The sequence below is a fragment of the Protopterus annectens genome, chromosome 17.part0 (genome assembly GCF_019279795.1).
Source record: "Protopterus annectens isolate FY-2018-M chromosome 17.part0, PAN1.0, whole genome shotgun sequence".
NCBI lineage: Eukaryota > Metazoa > Chordata > Ceratodontiformes > Protopteridae > Protopterus > Protopterus annectens.
In genome coordinates, this window is record NC_056751.1 from 823,384,169 (window position 1) to 823,407,354 (window position 23,186).

The window sequence follows — 23,186 nt, forward strand, 5'->3', positions numbered from 1 at the left end:
TTACTAACAGGATAAGAAGAGATGAGATAAAAATGGTGATGTATAACCAGTTTACAGGAAAGTCTCCAGGAATAGATGGTATTCCTATAGACGTTTGGAAGCTAGGAGGGAATAAGGTAATAAAGATCTGGAAGGTTTTGTTTAAAAGTATTGTAAAAGGAAGAGAAGTACTAAGATCTTGGTAAAAAAGTTCTGATGGCTGTAATGCCTGGAGATGGTAAGGACTCATCAGATATAGGCCCATTTCATTTCTGAAACATGATTATAATGTGTTTATGTCTATAATGGCTAAAAGAATGGCAAAGGTGATAACACAATTGATAGATATGGATCAATTTGATTTTGTGGAGAGGAGGCAAACATTTGACAACATTAACAGGAAAATTATGAAAGCAGAATGTAGGAACATACAACTGTTGTTGGTGGGTCTTAATGCAGAGAACGCATTTGACAGAACAAGTTGATATTTTATGAGTAGGGTAATCAAAGCATTTGCATTGCCTGACAAAATAATAAGGTTAATTAGGCGGATATATATGGGATCAGAGGTAAAAATTAAAGTAGGTGTGTACCTCTCTGATAAAGATTGTTTGAACAGAGGAACAAGGCAGGCATGTCCTGTTTTCCCTTTGTTATTTGTATTATATTTAAAACCATTGGCAAAAAAAGGGACTCAGAAATTCAAGGATATAATTGGTATGGTAATCAAGAAAACATGTCTTTATTTGCAGATGATATTATTTTGCACCTGATAAAACCAGAAAAGGACATTTCAGTGTTATGGAACATTCTGAGACAGGTTCAAGTCTTTCTGGGATACAAAATTAATGAAACTAAAACAAATGCAATAACTGTAAACTATGTACCCACAAACTAATTTGTTCAGTAATACCCATATTTATGGGGACATTATAAAATTAAGTACTTAGAAGTATGGGTTAAAAATGTTTCTGTTATGACAGATAAGGGTATATGGAAAAAAACTAAACAAAGGTTAATACAAGAACTGAGAGACAGTAAGCGTTATTTTATGGACATTGTTAGTAAGATATAAACAGTAAAAATGTTTAAGTTTCTTTAGCTCTATACACAGGTCAGGCATATTTCTCCCATTTGTTTTCTTTTTTTTTTTATTTAAAAAGAAATATCTTTATTAAATTATCATGTATGACATAGGCAATGTTATATTTATATAAATGAAAATAAACCATAGCGACATAATCTCAGTTGCAAACATTGTACATTTCAAACAGTGCCAACACAACTGTGGCTGCAAACATTATATAACACTTTTAGCATATCCAGTCATTGTTAGTCAACCATTATTAGTTCACACAAATCCTGCCTTCATTTAAGCCTCTTTCTTCCTCTGCATGCATTGATCCCACATTTACCATTTTTTCCTATGTAATTTGCTCCTACCGTTTTCTAAAAAATCCAGGTTCCAGTTGTTTTATATATGTTACTATCTTCACTGCTTCTAGTAAAGTTGGTTTAGACTTTGATTTCCATTTTCTAGTAATTGCTTTTTTGGCAGCCATCATAATTGGACTTCACAAGGCCTTACCTATATCCAGGCAATTTCGATTCTGTATCAAAGCTCAAAAAAAATCATCTCCCTAATTACTCCAATTTGCTCACCCAGCATCTCCGACAGAGCAGTCTGCAGGGAATCTTTACAGTCTGCCACCTCATTACACTCCCAGAAAATATGTTCCAAATTACTCCTTTCTTCCCCATCACACATCCAACATTTGCTGTTTACCTGAGGAAAAATTCTTTGATGTCTGCTTGGGGCATAAAAATACTTATGTAAACACTTCCAGGCAAAGATCCTAAATCTTTCTAGATTTTGTTGCATATTTGGGAAACATAGATATATCCCCCATTGTTTCTTTGTGAATTGCTTATTTAATCTCGAGTCCGAATCCTTCCTAACCTCCCCTCATTGATTCTTATAGTTATCATGCAATATTTTATATGCTCTACTAATTATTCCTTTCTTAATGGCAACTTCTGTTCTAGATTCTACTAAAACTTTACTGGTGTTGGTCTTTCATTTAGGACCCACCTAGTTCTTTCTCTTTGCCTAAACTCTGATATCAATCCTTGATATGGAAGGCAATATCTAGCCTGCAGTCCAAATAAGTTCTTGGCGTCTTCCCATTCTTTTACCTTTCCCTTTCTAGTTATTTGTTCCCAATACACTGGTTCCTTAGCCAGTTTTCTCCAATATACTACTGCCCCTTCTTGCCTATTGTCTGTATCCATAATTACAGTCATCCCTATTGGCAGAATCTCCTTTCTCCATTCCCATGTTAGCTTAGTTCTTAGAAGACCTTCTGCTACTTTATAAATATAATATTCTATATGATTGTTGTTGTTCTCCTTAAAGGTCTGAATCCAAAATTCCAGTGTCTCATTGTTACTTGAGCTTCCAGCCTTGTTTCATCATCATCTCGTTCTACTTTGAATTATAGTTTTCTTCTTGTGCTATGTAGAGAAGCCTTAACTGTGCTGCTCTGAAATCTCCCTTCAACTCATGTAATCACAATCCACCCTGTTATATTGGAAGAATAAGCTTATCCCACCTGATTCTTGCCATCTTCCCCTCCCAAATAAAATCCCTCCACTCTATATTAATTGCTATCCACAACTTCTCCTCCTGTTGATAAAAATATGCCTGACCTGTGTATAAGACTAAAGGGACTAAAACATTTTAACTGCTTGCATCTTACTATCAATATCCATATGGCAAAGATTCCATTTTCTCAGTTTTTGTATTATCTTTTGTTTAGTCTCTTCTCACATATCCTTAGCTGCCACAACAGTATCATTTTTAATTCATACTCCTAAATACTTTATTTTATCATGTCCCCATAAACATAGATATCGCCGAACCAATTCATATGTGGGTACATAATTTACTGCAATTGTTTTTGTTTTAGCTTCTTTAATTTTGTATCCAGAAAAGGTTTAAAACTGTCTCAGTATGTTCCACAGCACTGTAATGTTGCTTTCTGATTCTGTCAGGTATAAAATATCATTTGCAAATAGAGACAGCTTTTTTTGACTACCATACCAATTATATCCTTGAATTTCCAAGTCCCTTATTTTCTTTGCCAGTGGTTCTAGAGGACACCCCTAGCTGGTTCCTCTGCTCAAGCAGAGATTATCAGAGAGGACCCCACACAATTTAATTTACACCTCTGATCCTTCACTTATTCTCCTAATCAACCTTATAATTTCATCAGAGAATGCAAATGCTTACATTGCTCTGCTCATAAAATCCCAGCTTACTCTGTCAGATGCTTTCTCTGCATCAAGACCCACCAACAACAGTGGTATTTTCTTACATTACATTCTGGTTCCCTCTGGTCATAACTGTTTTCTTTATGTTGTCAAATGGTTGCCTCCCCTCTACAAAACTACATTGGTCCATACCTATCAATTTTGTCATCACTTTTGCCATTCTTTTAGCCACTATGGACACAAGCACTTTAAATGATTTAGTATTGAAATGGACTTGTATGAAGCTGGATCTGATGGATCATTATCCTCTTTAGGTATTACAGCTACCACTGTTTACATCCAGGATGTTGGTACTTATCCTCCTCTTACAATACTGTGAAACAAAACCTTCCAGATCTTTATCAGTTTTTCCTTCTTAGCTTCCAAACTTCCACAGGAATACCATCTATTCCTGGGGACTTTCCTATAGACTGGTTATACATCACCATTTTTATCTCATCTCGTCCTATTCTAACTGTTAGTAATTGAGCCTCCTCTCCCTCTAGCTTTGGCATACTTAATTCTTCCATAAGCATTTCCATTGGTACCTTTTCTTAATTTCCATATTTTTCTTTTTTATACATACTTTCACAGAATTTCTGAATTATTTCTAATAGTTCATAGGTTCATAGGTTCATAGGTTCATAGGTTCATACTAGGCTATCTGCCCTGGGGCAATTATAAGCCTAGCCCGATTTTGTTTGGCTTATGCCACCCCTTGATTTGAGTATACTGTGCCCTTTTTAAGGTTTAGTTTGCTGTGCCTCTGTCTAATAGTGACACAGAAGTAATCCTCGGGACAAACCTACGATCCCCCATCCACTCATCAAGATTCTTCTTGAAGAGATTCAGTGAGGTGCTCTGCCTAACATGAATTGGAATTCTGTTCCAGAGCGAAGGGAGCCTCTGGGTTATGAATCTGTCTCTCCAGCAAGTTCTATTTATTTCAGTGCTGAGGTTCAAGTCCCTCGAGCATGTGGCTCTAAGGGATTTAGATTTACTGAGGTGGAGCATGTCCATTAATTCTGGATTGGACATAGCTTTATATGTCAGGCATAGATCGCCTCGAAGTAGGCGGTATGCAACTGAGTAAAGCTGGAGTTCTTTTAACCGAGCAGCATATGGCATCTGTTTGAGTCCCTTGATCCTCTTGGTGAGGTACTTTTGGGGTTTTTCTAATTGCTGCAGGTGTCGGGTAAGGTACATCCCAAAAGGGGCATTGTATTGTATGATGGGCCTGATGAGGGATGAATAAAGGGGCACGATTACCTCTCTTGATCTAGATGTGAATCCTTTCATGATGAGGTGGACTATGTAAAAGGTCTTTCTATCCACTTTGGCAATGTGGTTGTCAAAGGAGAGATTGCTATCAACTTGGGTCCCCAGATCCCTAATTACTTTCTCTGTACTTAATGGGTTACCGCCTATGTGGTAATTTGTGGGCACATTGTTTTTGCCAAAGGGTATGACTATACACTTTTTGGCATTTAGCTTTAGACCATGGCTCTGGCACCAGTTATCCGTCTCTGTGAGACCTTTTTGAAGGATGTTTGTGTCAGCTGGAGAGTTGATTATGGAACTGATTAGTTCTACAGGATCCCCTGTTATCGTCCTTGTTACAGGCTCCCTAAGCTTGGTGACAACTTTTTCTACTTTCTGTTGCTTGAGTTGTTGTATTAAAAGTTTTTGTGCTCTAGAGTTATTATAAAAAAAACAGGTGCTTAACAACAATTGTTATGAAACCATGCATATTATCAAGGTAATCCCTTATTTTTTGTTTATCATTCTGTAGTTGCTCCTCTTCTTGTTCTGTGAGATTCTGCCTAACTTGCAATACTTTAATATTTGTCAGTCCCTCTAAATAAATCTTGTTACTTCTTAACCATATCTCCTTTTCTTTTATTTCCACCCAATTTTTAAATTCCACTTTGTTTATTCCACTTCCTAGCTATATTTTCAGAAGTTTCTGTCTTCTCTAATATCTCCTGAATAATTTCCACTAACCCACTACCCATTCCTCAAATTCTTCTTTGTTCAACACCAGCACCAGCACCAGTGTCTCATTTTTATTTCATTACCCTGTGTTTTTACTTTAGTTATTATTGTCACAAGATCTGAAATAGTTATTGGGAATAATATGTAAATTCACTCCGAATTCCTAGTACTGAATTCACATTTTCCATTTCAAATATTTTCATAAATTTCTTTAAAAATCTACCCTCCTTTGATATATTTCCCTTTCTGGGCCCTCCAGACACATCTTCACTGTTGCAAATCAAATTCCAGTTCCTACCTATAAGGAATATTCCTTGCTGAAAGCTGATTATTTCTCCCAGAATTTTCTTTAGCTCTATTATAACAGTTTCCAGTCGAACATAAATACATGCCAGTGTAATCCTCCTCCCTTGCCAGTAGCACCTTAATAATACAAATATACCATTATTATCATTTTTCCTCTTCTATTACTATTGAAGCTCCTCTTGCAATTAATATAAGTACTCCTGTCTTCCTTTGCCCCAGGTATTTTGGTGAATAACCATCCTGAAAACCTTTCTTTATCAAATTTACCTTCAGTTCTTTTCAAATGTGTCTCCTGTAGCATAGCTATTTGCACTCTATATTTTTAATACAGTTCAATATTCTTTCTTTTGTGTATTTATCTGTGAGACCATTAATGTTTAAAGACATTATAGAAGAATTGTATTCTTGAGGGATTATTATTCCCACCTTTTATATATAACAGCATTTTATTAAATGTCTAGTTGCAGATTTTGTGTTACATGAATACACTGTTTGGCAGGTTAATCTTTTATAGAGTTGTTTCTTGTCATCTCCATTTGAGCCTATGTCACATCTTGCATAATTTTTTGTTTTATTGAAAACCCTCAAATAAAAATATACACACCCCCAATAACCCCCTAAAATTTACTAACTTAATAATAACACACAAAGCTATGTGAATATTCAAATACTGAAGTTTTACCCTTTAATAGGAACAAAAGTTCCAAATTGACAGCCACACGCACAGACTCGAGCTAAACAGAAAGAAAGATTACCCATGCTAAGATGCATGGTAGAGCCTGTGATTCTGTTAAGTGTCTGGTTTTGCCTTATCTTTACAGCTCTCCCAGCTGGGAAAACACTTGAATGCTTTCAGAAAACATTTTCTCTGCACCATTTCTCTTTATCATATTGTCTGCTAGTGACATGAAAACCAGATAAATGACTGTTTAGTAGAGAAAAGACCTTATAATATTCAATATTCTTTTTCAATATTCTTTTTCATTTACTTGCTTTCTGTTAAAACTTGTTACTATATAAAGCTAATGGCCTTAACCCAGTCATTCCCCTACGCAAGAATGAGAAAAAGCACACTATTTTTTCTTTTGTCATACTCTTTTAATGAAATCTTTTTTTACATTATAGTGCCTACATTTCTTAAAACTGAACAAAGAGAAGGAGAGAAGAAAAGAGAAAGAAACAAAAAGAATAAACAGAACCACCTATTTACCTTAGTATCCCCATCACACTTAAAAACAATTGAAAAAAATTTACTTTATAACATGCAGAGAAAATCATGCACCACTTAAGTAATGTTAAGAAAAAAAATGTACTTACAGTTAACTCTCTCCCTCTTCTTCCACCCTCCTGGCATTTTTTCTGAACATTAGTGACATGAAGTAGGACATATGATTTAGAGTCCCCTAGAAGTTTAACAAAATCCAAACAAGTCCAATATTTCCAGATGTTTTGGCTCTGTCCTGTTTCATAAATATAATTATTACTTTGTAATCTCAGATTTGTCAGTTTTCAAGTTACTGCTCTTAGTCTCCAAACATTAATGACAAGAAGTAGGACATATGTTTCAGAGTCCCCTACAAGTTTAACAAAGTGCAAGAAAGTCCAATATCTCCAGATTTTCTTGTTTTATTTCTGTTCATGTCCATCTCCCAAACCCTGTCTCTCCTTCATCTCCAGTGCACTCTTCATTCTTCTAGTAAACTTCTGTGCTTTTTCCCTCTCTCAAGCATTTTCCATTGACACATTGGGAAAGGTTTCACTGGTACAGTCTCTTGGTGGTCTTTATTACCAGAAGAACAAGAAGCAGAATGTCTGTCTGTTTCACAGTTCATTTTATTTTGGACAAACTTTTGTATTACTTCCTTGGTATGTACTTCATCAAAAAATGTGTTTGTTCCTCCAGGGAAAAATACTTCGAAGATAGCTGGGTACATCAGTTTGACTCCCACACCTGCTTCTAGACATTCCCCATATAATTGAATAAATGTATTCCTCTTCTGCCTGGTGTACAATGAGTAGTCATTCTCCACAAATACTCTTCTGTCTCCCACTTTTAGTACTTTGTCCTTCTGCCACAATTTTGTCAGAATCAACTCCTTCTGCTGGTAAGATTGCATTTTACTATTAAAGGTCTATGCTGTTTTCCTCAACAGTTCATGCTAACAGGTATACACACAGACACAGTATGCATGCCCCTCATACATTTAAAAGTATAGTAAAAGGTCAGCTTTGCAGAGTTAGTAGGTTAAATACTGATATTTATGAATGCTTAAAACAAATGAATGACATCAAACAAGAATTTTATGATAGGGGCTATGATACAGATGGTATAGATGTTATAACAGAGGATGTTTTGAAAGAAAGATCAGGCATGACAGCTCCACTTTTTAGTGAAGGAAGGCAAATGATGGGTAATACTAACATTATTAATCGAAAACTGAGATATATTACAACTTACAATACCAGATCTAAAGGGGTAGAGAATATAATACGAAATAATTGGAATATTTTGTTATCGATGCCTGAACTTAGAAATATTATAACCAAAAGTCCATATTTTGCGTATAGGAATGAAAGAAGTCTTAAGCAAAAATTATGTTATAAAGATCTTAGATCTAATAATACTAGTGTTATTGTTAGAACTACTAAGAAAGGTACAATTCCATGTTATAATGTTATAACTGTAGCTGCTGTGAAGATCTGATATCTGATACAGAATTTAGAAACCCAGTCACTGGATTTCTTTATAAATTTGACTGTTATGCCAGTTGTAATACAACCTGCATAGTCTATTTAGCTACCTGTACCAAATGTCCCTCTTTTTATGTTGGTAAGAGCAGTAGAAGGTTAAAAGATCGTATTATAGAGCATGTCAGAAATTAGAAGGAATGTACCTACTAACGCACTAGCAAAACATATACATAAATAAATTTAGAGCAATGAAGGTTATACAACATAATATGAGAGGAGGTGATATTAATAATGTGCTAGAGAACATAGAATATTCATGGATAATAGAACTACAAGCATATGTTATCCAGGTATTAATAGTGCAGTAAGTCTGAAGCCTGTTTTAATTAAAAAGCAGCATAAGCTGCACTAATTGAAAGCATATTATTTTGTTAATTATCCTGTTGTTGTGATGTTTTTTAAATGTTTTTTAAATGTTGTTATTGGTTGGCCGTGTCATATGATTAATTACTTTTTCATTATTTAAATGTAAATTGGAATAGTTTTATCATAGCACCGAGGAAGGAGAAACCCGAAAGCTTTGCTGCAATAAAATTTGTGATTTTACGTAACTGTGTTCTTTTCTGCTTTGGACTGTTTTCCTCATAGCCAGGTTTGGAGCATAGACATGATGTGCCCTTTCAATTAACAATTTCTGTCGTGGAATGGCAGTCCAGTTGCTTATTTGTGTTTTCACAAAATTAATGCAGTCTGTTCCTTCTAGCTTCTCAGGTACAGCAGAAAATCTCAGATTTTCTCTACGTGCTCTGTCCTCTAATTTTATTATTTTTTGAAACATCTCTTCTTGTGCAGTTTCATATTCAGCCAGCCTTTTCCTTCAGTTTGACCTCTGAGTTTTGCAGTTTTATCATCTCATCTGATTATCTGTTTAAAGCTTCTTCCATTTTTCCAGCCTTTTATTGTTTGAGTTGATATACTCCATTGATGTTTCATTTATTTTAGCCAGGTCTGTATTCAATTGCTTTCGACTTTCCTCGAGGTTACTGGAAGTCATGTCTGAAGCTTGTACTTCTTTTTGCTGAACTGCTAGAGTACATTTCCCAGTCATTGTTTTTGATCACCTTTTGTAGCTAATTTTCCTTCAAGTCCTCTGTATTTCTTTTTTCCTAGCATCCAGGTAGTGCACTTACTAGTTAGTTACTGAAATTTACTCAGAAATCCAGATCCTCTGGCTTTCTCTGCTAAGTTTCTGTTTTCACACTGGGAGAGCTAGAATTAAGCTGTTACTCAATGTGCAGCCATCTTGGAAGTCCTCAGGTCAGGCATATTTTTATCAAACAAAAGAGAAGTTGTGGATAGTAATTAATAAAAAGGTGAAAGATTTTTTTCTGGCAGGGGAAGAGGGCAAGAGTCAAGTGGGATAAGTTAATCCTTCCAGTAGAACAAGGAGGTTTGGAATTACCTGATTTGAAGGAGTAATTCAAAGCTGCACAGTTAAGGCTCTTATACAAAGCACAAGCAGAAAGCTATAATTCAAGTGGAAATGAATGACAGTGAAATGGGGGAAGCTCAAAAAACGAGAGACTGGGATTTTGGATGCAGATTCTTAAGGAGCATAGCAACAGCCAAACAAAATATTGTATTCACATAGCAGCAGAAAGTATTCCAAGAACTAAGCTAACATAGGAATTCAGAAAGGAGATAGGGATGACTGCAATTATGGGTATAGAGAATAAACAAGAGAGTGATGGAATTTACTGGTAAGAACTGGCAAAGGAACAAATGTACTGGGAGATAATTAGAAAGGGAAAGTAATAGAGTAAGAAGAGGACATGAATTCCTTTGGACTGGAAACTAGAGATTATCGCCATATCAAGAACTGATATCAGAGTATAGGCAAAGTGAAATGAATAAGTGGATCCTAAGTGAAAGGCCAGCACTGGTAGAGTTTTAGTAGAATCTAGAACAGAAGCTGCTGATAAAAAAGGAATAATTTGTAGTTCATATAAAATATTGCATGATGACTATAGAAATCAATCAGAGGAGGTTAGAAAGGAATGGAAATAGAGAGAATGGATAAGCAATTTACAGAAAAACAATGGGATAACATATGTGTGCCTCCCAAATATGCAACAAAGTCTAGAAGATTTAGGATCTTTACTCGGAGGTATTTGCTATGTACTTTTATACCCATGAAGACTCCAAAGAATTTTTCTTCAGTTAGATTACAAATGTTGAAGGTGTGATAGGGAAGAAAGTGGCATTTGGAAACATATTTTGAGGACTATAATGAGCTGGCAGACTTTAAAAATTCCCTGCAGATGACTCTGTCAGGAATACTGGGTGAGCATATTGGTGTAACTATGGAAATGATATTTTGAGCTGTAATACAGAATCAGAATTGCCAAGATATAATAAGGCCTTGTTGAGTTTCATTCTGGTAGCTACCAAAAAGGCAATTACTAGAAAATGGAAATCAAAGTCTAAAACAACTGTACTAGAAGTAGTGAATACAGTAACAGAGCTATAAGAACTGGAAAAAGGATCTTTTGGAAAGGGTAGGTATAAATTACATAGAGAAAATGGGATTTGTGGAAAAATACAAGCAGAATAATGTTTTGGACTGGGAATGAGGTTTAAAGGAAGACAGGAATTGAATGAGTTATGTAATGTTTGACTGACAACAGGCTGACTTCAATAAACCCTACATGGCTGACTAAAACCGTGTGGACATCGCACCGCAATGTGCCCACAGTAATATGCCGGTTTGTATTCATTAAGTGGCTGTACACAGTGTGCAGAGCCACAAGAACCTAGTACAGATTGTGGCATGCTAATTACAGCATAAGCAGCTGACTTGTATGCTAATCAACCTATCCAAGGTGGAAGAGCCATTCAACAAGCTACAAAGCAATCATGTACACTCAGTGTAGGTTTTGCCTCAAATTCCAAAACCTATTGTAATACAGCCATGGAAACTATATTGCATGCAAAGAATGTTAGAGGCTGCTGCTGCTCTTCTGTAAGTGTATGTGCAACAGGCTCGAGTCTATGCTGCTGCTGCTAATAGACCTTAGCCAAGAAGGAAAAGGGTGTTTAGACCCCATTTAACTTTTCATGGTCTGCATGAGGTGGAAATAGTAGAGCATTACAGGTTGGATAGACAAATACTATAGGAACGATGTAACCTATGTTGTCCTCAAATGAAAGCAAGGGCAAACTGAGGGGAGGCAGTACCTGTGGAGACCAACGTATGTTTTGCACTTAGAAGTTTAGCTACAGGAACCTTCCAAAGACCAGCAGGGGACATGCTGGGGGTGTCACAATCATCAGCATCCAGAATCCTACATAAATTCCTGAATGCTATGCTACAGCATGCCAGTGACTACATATATTTCCCAGTATCCCTGAGGACAGAGCTACAACAATGCAAGATTTCTACCCCATTCCACACTTCCCCAAATTCTTAGGTGCCATAGACTGCATACACATTCAGATCAAAACACTACCTGGGGTACAGGGAAGGGTCTACATAAACAGAAAGGGCTTCCACTCCATTAATTGCCAGGTTGTGTTTAACACTAAGGGAATCATCCTGCATGTGTGCTGGCAACCCTAGTATTTACCATGACTCACATATCTGGCACAATTTTCAGCTCTGCCAGAGGTTTTTCCAGGGGGGATATTCCCCAAGGCCATTTACTGAGTGATGCACGGTATACACTTGAACCATGGCTAATGACAGTCATCAGAAATGCACACAAACCCATGGAGGAATGCTATAATAAAACACATGCTCAAACAAGAAATAAAAAGAGTGTGTTTGGCCTGCTGAAGTCATGGTTTTGGTGCCTAGATACATGGGGGGGGCAGCCCTGAAGTACAATCCCAATACTTGTGCTGAACGTTTCACTGCCTGTACTATCCTGCACAACAGTATCCTGAGAAAACAGCTGCAACAAGAACAACAAAGGGAAGGGGTATACATTCCACCCCCACTGACAAGATAAGCACAGCCACACACAAGTGAGGACTCAGAGGGGGAACCACCAGCTGCCGTGGGTGTAGAAAGATGTAGGCATGTACAATATGCCCTTATCCTGGCCAAGCAGCAATGGATAGCACACATGCTCTCCACCTAAGGTGTACAACTTTCATCCTGTGCGCATACAATAAAATTGATGTCAGGCAATGCTCATAAACTTTATTTCCATGTAATGTCTCTGTACTGCTAGCATCACATAGAGTCAGATCCAAAGTAAAACAGTTATAACTGCAGGACTATCAAGGTAAGTTTTGAACCTGGAACAAGAAAATAAATGAGTAAGAACACAAACGAATGGCAGATATTTGCATACTGTTACCTGCAAAAGTACCTAAGTAAAAGGTGTGTGAGTTGTCCAGCAATGACCTTAATATGTGACAGGACTGACTCATGTCAATAGATTTCTGCTGTTTATCATCTAATAGGCCTCAAGCATCAAAAATACAGACAATACAGAAACCATTCCCAAGTCTCTAATTATCCCTACTCTTTCTCACAACTGGAGTAATAAACTGCAATGATGTGTCAATGATTTCAATGTATCAATTACAACAGTAAAAAGGCTATATGAAAACAGTACAATTTTCAAAATAGCATCAGCAATGCATATACTAAGCACTCAGTCAGCTATGCAACCTGTGCATCAGAAAAAATACATATGTATCCCAGAATCCAAAAGATAGAAACAAGGTGATGGCACAATTATTATCATTTGCACAGGGTGTTGTTTGGGGGGGGGGGGCAAGGCTGACACAAAAGTAGTGAGTGTGTGCAAGTAAGACAAGCAGGCAGAAATGTAGCTAAATTTCAAATGACTAATGAGACAGAATGGCCCGCAAGCCTCACAAATGCCTCATGTACCTGTTACATGTGTGTATGTCTGTATCGGCACTCAATGTGAAATATGTGTGCGAGTGCCTGGATGAACATAGCCAAGCTCTGTGCTAGCTCTACATCCTGGCATGTCAAACAGATAAGTACCATGCATGCCAGAGGTATCAGTTCATTGTAGCCCCAGACTGCAAGAAATGGCTGTGCCAGAATTTGCACTGGCCCATCCATGTCCATGATAAGATGTGCTAGTGCTATCCAAGCATCACAGATGTCTGCTGGACAAGCTCTCCTCACGACTACACCCAGGTCCATGACCCTGTGGTCTACCATGTCTGGGTGTGGACACCTCAACCCCTGATGGAGCAATGGAAGTGGTGTCACTATGGGAGCAGGATTGGGTACAGCCACATTGGCTAACAGCAGATGATGATGCTGACCTACAGCCACATGGATGCTGTCTCCCTCCCAACAGATGTTTCATTAGAGACACTGCCTATTCATCATGTCATTCATCTGGTCCACTGAATCAGCCACATGGTAGAGGCAGTCAGCATGTCAGCCTGTGCCACATCTAGTACCCTATGCATGTCCTCGGAGGACATACTGGAATGTGCCTGTGCCTCCATGATGGCCCTAAACATATGTCAAGTGGCACATAATGACACACCAGGATTAGGTAGAGCAGGGACAAGTCTCCTCTGAGCACCCCTACCAACACTCCTGGGGGGCACCTCACCCATACTTTAGCTATGGCCAGAGTCATAGGATCATAGGATCATATGAAGTTGCTAGGCTAATGGTCCTAGGGCCCTTACAAGCCTAGCCAAGTTCTACTCTTATTTCCACAATCAGTACCTATTGCCCATGTCCAAGAGGGGCACAGGTGGAATCCCTGGGGTGAATTTACAGTTACCCATTCAATCGTCCAGATCACACTTGAAGAGGGTCAATGAGGTGCTCTGTTTGACATGAAGTGGGAGTCTGTTCCAAAGGCGTGGTAACCTCTGGGGGACAAATCTGTCCCTCCAGCAGGTTCTATTAATGTCACATACCAGGTTAAGGTCCTTAAAGTGAGTAATCCATCTACCATTTGACTTATGGAGATGCAGCATTTCCAATAAAGCAGGGTCAGAGATTGTCTTTTTGCAAGGCAGAGATCACCTCTGAGCAGTTTGTATAAAACAGAACAAAGTGACAATTATTTCAGATGATCCACATAGGACAGATGCTGAAGACCTTGAATTTTCTTTGTGAGGAACTTTGTGGTACCTCCAATTGTTGCAGGTGCTTGGAAAGTTACATACCAAAAGGGGCGTTATACTCAATTATTGGCCTGAAAGGGAAGAGTACAGGGAAGTTATAATTTCTTTTTTTCTGGAGGCAATGCCCTTACTTATGAGATAAAACATATGGAATGCCCTTCTTGCCATTATGGAGACATAGTGGTCAAAGGTAAGGTTGCTGTACCACTGATGGCGTACTTAAGGTGTTGCTATTGGTGTGGTAGTTAGCAGGAACATTGCCCTTACCAAAAGGGATGATATTACTTTTTTGCATTGAGTTTAAGGCCATGACTTTGGCACCAATCATTTGTTTGTGAAAGACCCTCTTGTAGGAAGTTGAATTCATTAGGAGATTCTATGACCACTCCCAGTTTGCAGTCATCAGCAAAATTTGTCAGCCACAGACCTTTAGTTTTTGCTTGTACTTTGGAGAAATAGATTCCAAACAGTAGCGGTCCCAGGACTGATTCCTGTGGATCACCACTGGTTACAGGTCTGCTGTTGGAGGTGGATTCCCCTATTTTGAGTATATGAGTTATATCAGTGAGCCAGTTAGCAACTCATCTAACAGTATAAGGGTTGATACCTAGCTGGGTAAGTTTGTCAATGATGCCTGAGTGGGGAATAGTGTCAATCACCTTATAAGTCTATGTAGGCTATATGCACAGATTTTCTCTCATCTAGGGCCTTGGTGACTGTCTTGAAGAAGTCCACCAGGTTTAAAAGCTATGATCTCCCATTAACAAATCCTAACTGAGTAGGGTCAAGTGTTTACAGAGGACCTATATTTTTGTTGATAACGTCCATGATGATTCACTCCATGGCTTTGCAGATATGGCTAGTCAGGCTAATAGGTCTATAGTTCCTGGGGTCAGTGGAAGAACCATCTTTGTGCAAGGGAATAATAGTGGCCATTTTCCATTCAGCTGGAATGAAGCCAGTGCTTAGACAACTGGCACTAAAGCTGCATTACATCACACTGCCTTGATCAAGTGTGTCACCCTCCACCTGTCCAATATCTGAGGGCTGAGTGGAATGGGTATGCACAGGCATACTGAATGTGTCTCATTTGACCACTATTATCACCAGACCCTACTGATACTCCAACATCAAGTGGTAGGAGTCCTACACTACCACTGTCAGGATCACCTGTGATAATAAGCAACAAACACTGGAACTAAATTACTACTAAACTAAATAGTAAACCAAGTTCTATGATAAAGTAACACTGGTCACACAATCGCAGATGGTACAGCAATACAGATGCTCATTACAACCACCTCACATATATGGATAATTTATATATATAAAGAATGGTCATTAATAAACAAATAAACATTTGATGACCATGCACAGATGTCTCCACACTTTGTATGGAGGATGGTCCTGGAAGAAATGAAGCAAGGAAAGGATGGCAATTAACCATTATAATGGGAATAACACAGGGGGTCATTCAATACACAATCACCTATATGTCCTGTAAGAAATTGCTGTAACTGAAACTTGGCTAACACGTCCATCCACACCCATGTGTACTCAACAACTGTATCTTATAACTCTATTAACTTATCAATAGGTACAGAAAAAAATTCCCAGGAAGTATTAATCAAATTATATATTTTATTATACAAGCAAATATAAAACTGGCCATATATAAGCTTACCTGGAAGCTGCTCCTGGGACACACTTGTCCTCCCAGTCACATCAGCACCAACATTAAGAACATGGTGTGCAGTATTCACTGAGCTGCCTGGATCTCTGACAGTGTACAGGAACTCTTCATTGTGTCAGTGGGGGCTCAGTAGCAGGACCACACCCCATAGGTAGCTGTTCCTGGGTGACTCCAGCTGCTCTTCTCCAGTCTGATTACATCATATCAGTGACCCAATGATGTACCTGAATCATAATTCCTGCTGTGATCTCCTACTGCATTGACATCATTCACTAACTGGTTCCAAATCTGCATGCTTGCAGCCATATCCCCACATTCTCTCTCAGGCAGAAATGCCCCATGGTGCCTGAATGCCTGAATTATCATTTCATTTTCAGAGTCACTGAAAGGGGGGTTATGTGGATTTTTAGGCGTGGGTTCCATAATCATACGTGACATAAAACAGAGAATGATAAAACATATAAATATGACATAACTAATATTTATTTTAGTAAAACTGAAGGTTATGTGGCTGTCCACCTTTCCCTCACACACAAACCAAGGACTGACCAAACTAAGGAATACCACTTAAATAATGTATTATGTTTCCCACTGAAATATCAGGATGCCTACACATTTTCAACAGAAAAGCACTTGAAACACACTTTTGTTCTTGCAGCACACAATAGTAAGTGGCTCCCCCACCCTCTAAAAAACAAACAAATGTAGGTTCATACAAACCAAGGAATACCACAGGATTAATTGTATATATGCTTTCTATACAGTTATCAGGATGTGTACACATTTACAACAGAAAAGTCAATTTATGATTCTCACTGTGCTCACCACTCCTCTGGAAGGTGGCCCTGGGCTATCTCAGAAACATAACACCTGTGTCAGTGACATGTACATTACATTTCTCTCCAATAGCATGGAATATTTTGCAATCAAATTGTAAAAATAATATTGGTGATGAAAATGTATAACCTATCTGCCAAATGTAAATGCCTGCCCAAAATGCCTATGCAGACAGTGAAGTATAAGAAGTATATATAGATAAAAGTTCTATTTTCCCCAGGATATATAAATAGATTTGTAACATTTTACTAAATCTAGAATGTACTTGAATAATACAAGCATACCTTAGCAAGATTAGAAGCCTTCTCCACAGATAAATCACCTTCAAAGGAATATCCAACTTCTGTTTTGTCTAAATACACAAGTCTCCTCACTTGCAAGTTCCCTAGCTGCACGGTTACTTTTTATAGTGTAGATTCAGCCCTCTGATTACAGTGACGATGCAAATGAGGTGTGAATTCATTAGAATTTCTGAATATCAAACTTTTGACTTTGTGTAGCAATGTAAACATAGTGCAAGCTCTACACCACTGTTATGTGTAATGGATTGCAACTGTGAATGATTAGTGTGAGAGAGAAGCAAAACAAAACAGCAGTTCAGACAACATTCACTGCAGTGAGTGTGTCAGTGAGAATACACTTACAAAGTGTGGAAATAACTTCAGCAAGCTTTTAAATGAAACAAAACAGCACACATTTATTATTTTGTTCAATAATAGGCAAGCTTTCCTGCCTGTGCTGATAAATGTTTTTCACTGCCATGTACTTTTTATCATACAGTTAAAGGAGAATAATACACAATGCACTACAGAATGCATGTCTGGGATTACAGCACAGATAAGGGAAGAATTAATACAATACAAAGAGAGCCCAGAGCTAGATTTGTGCAAACATATTCCTAAATGGTTGTGTGATCATTCATTGCACTAGATATGTAAGTCACTCATGTACAAGCAAATGAGAATGTACAAGTGAATGTCCTGTTAATAATGCAAAGGAAATGTGAATTGCTTGTAGCACGATTCAATTGCTGCTGAAAAGCCGTGTCTGTGGCAAAGACAGATAACACACTTCCACTGTGTTATGCAATTTATTTTCTATGATAGTTCAAATCCATAGCTGTGTAATTCTTTAACACATGTTAAACTGTTTTTATTTTCTCATGATATTAATATCTGCACAGCACATGGCTCAGCACACACACAGTAGAATGCATAAATATTTAAAAATGAATGTCAGTTGCTTTGGGAAGCATAACCACACTTAGTGGGGATTACGTGGCAGTTAGCACCTAGGATAATAATGACAGCATAAATTACACCTGTGAACCAGCTGTGTGTTTAGCACACCTTGTAAAGACATTGAGGCACACAGTGTATAAGATGGGGTGACCATGGTTCATGTCCCACATTTTTTTACTGATAAAAAATCATAAACATTCTTTCCAAAAATTATGTATATTAGCTTTTGCCTGTAATATTTGCACATTGCTCAAATATATGCAAACAGGGTTCCCTGCTGCAGACAAAAAGAAACATCACTTGCAAAAAAGAAACACTGTGACTTGTTTTGCCTTCCTTCGAGCAAACTCACTAAGTGGCACTGCGTGGAGGTAAGCACTCTGGACAGCACTGAGTGTAAAAAATACACCTACTCCTCACTCTCTCTGTAGCACCAGGTGTAAGTTCAAAGCCATAACACAGATAAGACAGGGTTCTAATCCAGTACACTCATTTTTTAAATGGAGTCTCACTGTAATTTATGTCAAAGATAACAATATAAAGATAATTATACATAACAATAACTATGTATAGCAGGTTGATTGAGCATACACATGATATCATATGTGTAACTGGGAGTATCATGACAATTATGGTTCCGTACTTAATTTTTTTTTCTGTCCTGGGATGGACTTCATACTTTACTGACAGTTATCTAGACAACTCACATAACACTAGTATAACTATAAAGCAGAATGTATTTTGTGGTCTGACCCAGAACTCAGAAATCTTGTCTGAAAGAAATATAGGTATATACACTTCCAATATATTGGCACACATTACTCCTGCATCACACCTTAAAATGTATAAATCAGGACCTTATCAGGTCACACACATACATGGTTAATTGAAGCGTAGCACCACTAACTCTTTAATGTGTGTATATAATTAATGTCAGTGCTTGACAAGTACTTCTTCTGTGGTAAGGAGGAAAAACCACCTATGTGGAAGTATATGTATTCTCTAATTTTCACAGCTTTGAATCCCACATTATACAAATTAATTCTATCAGTGTATAATGTCCCACAAAATATGTGTCAGGTCATAAAATCAATCCCCACCCATTCAGGTCTCAAAAGTCAAGTAATTTAACATATCAGCGTTGACCATTGGACAAACGTTTGTCAGATATAGCAGCAGACATGCCATAAAGTAATGCCAAATGTCACATTATCCTTCCCATTTCATAAACTACCTTCCTCTCTGTTTGCTAATGTTGCTCTCCACTTAACATTGCGCAAACAAAGGTTGGCATGATTGTGCAGGTTTGTGCACTAGCAATAAAACGTGATATCACAAATTGGTGGGTAAACAATTTAACTGTTGGATGACATATACAGACATCGCAGGAGCTGGGAAGGATGGTGCCCAATTTAGGGCTTAAAAGTAGAGTGTGGAAGAGTCAAGAATATGCACTGTACTCCTCATAAAGCACTATAGCCATAGGCTGCTTCAGGGGCACTATACCGGGTTTCAGTAAAAATATGAGGCTTGGGACAGTCTAGCCAAGGCTGTCTCCAGTACAACTGACATACCACTCACTGGGGAGTAAAACAGACATCACCATAAAGAACTGAAATGGCACAAGCAGGCACAACTCAACCAGTGTCTGGATGAGTTTAGGACTGCTAATGTACCATAGTTGTGCAAATATGCAGATAAAGCAACAGAAACTGATATTGAAAACTCTAGCTAGCCAAGACTGCTATGCATAATACATTTGTGTCTCTTTTTCTCTCCTTTATTATTTTTCAGCTGCTCAGGAGGTTTTAGTGAACAAGGAAGTGCATGCTGAACGATTAGGAAGGCTCAGAGAAACAAGATGTATGTATGCAGCAAAAGTGAAAATGATTTTATTAAAATTATTGTTCTTCCATACATTACTAACAATTTAAGCATGCATATCTTAACTGTAAAAGCACTTATATATGCTTTATTCTGTAGGTCAAAGTAATTGTAGGAGGCAAGTGTAATAGTGTATTCACATTTAGTGGGTTCAATTCCCACAAGTACCAAATGCATTCTAATTACAACAATATCATTATTTAATACTAATTTCATCAAAACTGGCATACATGCCATGCTGTTAACTTAATCTGCATTACCTTTAAAAGCATATATGCAATATATGTATATTACAAGGATTATTTGCTACAGTTCAAACTCTTATTTTTGATTTTGAAAGACCTATAGCTTATACAACTGTAAAAGTATATTTAATTGTAATAAAGAATTTATGTCACATATAATCATCATAATCACTTATTTTTTTCTCTCATCTCACCCCTTATTTCTTTTTTTTTATATATGTGATCACATCATTCTGCTGTCATACTTTTCTGCCAACAAACAAAATGATTTTAGCACAGAGAAGTAGACCAACCCCTGTGGCCCAGCCTGCCAACCCTCCACCAGCTGCCACACCAGCACACAGCACATCTGGGACCCAACCTGGCAGTAGTGCCTGTTAAGCCCCTGCACTACCTTGGCCATCAACCCCAGGTAGCATTGCCTTGGCAGCTGGTGCATTGGCAACCTCCAGGAGTATTGGTGGAGGTGGAGATTACATCACCCACCAGGAGCTGCCAGGGATGGTGCATGAGGTCTTAGAAAGTAGCATTGCTGCAGGCTTCCGCCATCTGGAGAAGTTGCTTGTGGGAATGCAGAAGAAACCCAAATGTCAAGCAATCCAACAGGAAGCTGAGGAAGGGAACAGTGATGACAGTTCTGAGGGTGAAAACTAGATTTTCACTGTCCCCATGTCTGACAAGCAAGTGCCTTCAATGTCCCCTACCTATTCCCAATCACAGGGTCCCCCAAGCTTTTGTGTCCATCACCATCCCTGTGACTGTCTTGTTTGCCTTGTTTGTCTGCACCTGTTTTCTGACCTACCCCACCTACCTGATTTTGACATTCCTACATACCTTACCCAACATTCCTCTCTTTTTGAAATAAAAAAATGGGCACCTGTCCCATGAAAAAAAAAATATCCCACACATATTGTTCATATATGTGTCTTCTCAACATACTTGATTCAGTTCAATTGGCTATACAACATGATTGCATTGTTGTCACTGATCTGTGTTGTGGTGATAGTCCAAATTAATCCAATTTTCTACCTATGTTTATATTACACTGTTAAAGAAGTGAATAGCTAAGGTTCGTTTCTATTTTCCTCCTGCAAATTCCTACCTTGCTTTTCCTTTGTTCTTACCCTGCTTGTCCCCCATCTCACCACTTTCCTATCTACCCCATTTTCATACCTTTAATCTGGTCGAAAAATAAAGTCACACACCACACACATGGCAGACATGCCTTCTAATAAAGCCTTCACTTTTTGTCCTCTGCATTTGTGCAGTGTTTGGCACCACACACCAGTGCCGAGCAACTGTGAATGGCTCTTCATGTCCTATGGCAAAACATGGTGAAATTTTGCTGTTGTGCATACTAGTCTGGTTATCTCTGTGCATTGCTGCTTAAAATCTCTGGTCTAAAAGAACACAGAGTTAAAGCAGAGTAAAGGCAGTACTTTGAAACATTTACTCTGACAGTTATTAAACTGCTGAACGCAGAAAAATGCAAATTCCTCTCTTGAGTGTTGAGATAAATCACTTGACTGATTATTCTTTTAATACAGTAGCTTCAACGTTTCAATTCCAGATGCATCTCTCATAATTTCTTACTGTGATTATATATGTGTATTACATATTTCATTACACACAAATTAAAAATTTCTCCTTGTATTCATCCCATCCATCCAAATACTTATCTAATGTCACGAGCAAACTTTCCTTACTGTGACAAAGCATACAGCACACACTCTTCAGGATATATGGCCAGACACAAATATTTATCATATCTGCTAAGTCATAAATAATCTTTTCAAAACATGTACCAGTCCTTTTCATTTCTAGAAGGTTGGACACACTAGTAAACTGTAATTTGAACTGAGGCCTGCAAAACAGATAATAGTTGTACAACTGTACAGAGATAGACATTAATGATAAAAATTGTGGAAGACACACATATACTTCACTGTAGTCATTGCTTCTAACATTTGCAGGAATTATCACAGTTACTTATATAATGCCATCCTGACACCATGTGAAAAAACTTGAATAAGCTGGATTCATACCCTGTGTTACTGAAGTTCTGAACATGAATCCACTGCATTTTTACCTGTTGCCACAGAGAAAGCTAGACAGCAGCTTCATTTTTTACACTCAGTACTGTCCAAAGTACTGAAGACCATGTCTCACCACTTAGCCTGTTTGCATGAAGGAAGACTATTACTATTTTTTTTCATTCAAGCAGAGAACTATGTTTGCTCGTCACTTAACTCCACACAAACAGGGAAGGCAATAGGAACAGTTATTAATATCATAAAGCTATGACACAACATTTCCAATATAAACTACAGTATGAACTCCATTGTATCTGTCAGCTATTTCCCCCATAGCATATATACATAACTACTTCTCAAGTTCAACTTGTAATCATTTTGCCATCATTCACGCAAATCAGTTTCTCTCTGATGTGCTAGGCAAAGCGGTGTTTGGCATGTATTAGCTTATTGCCCAGTTATTCTTCATTCCATCACAAGGCATTTAAAATACAACAAAAAGAAAGGTACTTATTCAATGAACACATATTTACTCAGAATCATGTATGCCCTGCACCAGTGCACTTGAAAATGGATATGTCAGTTGTTGTGTCTTTCGGCTTTTCCTGGTTAGGGGTCGCCACAGCGAAACTCCGGTCCGCTAATGATTGGCAGTTGATTTTTACGTGCTGAGTTGCCAGCCCTAACGCACAACCTTCAACGAAGGCACGCCCATTCATGCATGTCTCCACGCAGAAGATGCTCTAGTTGAGAGTCAAACCGGTCAGCGTCTTACTGTGAGGCGACAACGCTACCGCAGCACCACCACCACGGATAAATGGATATGTCA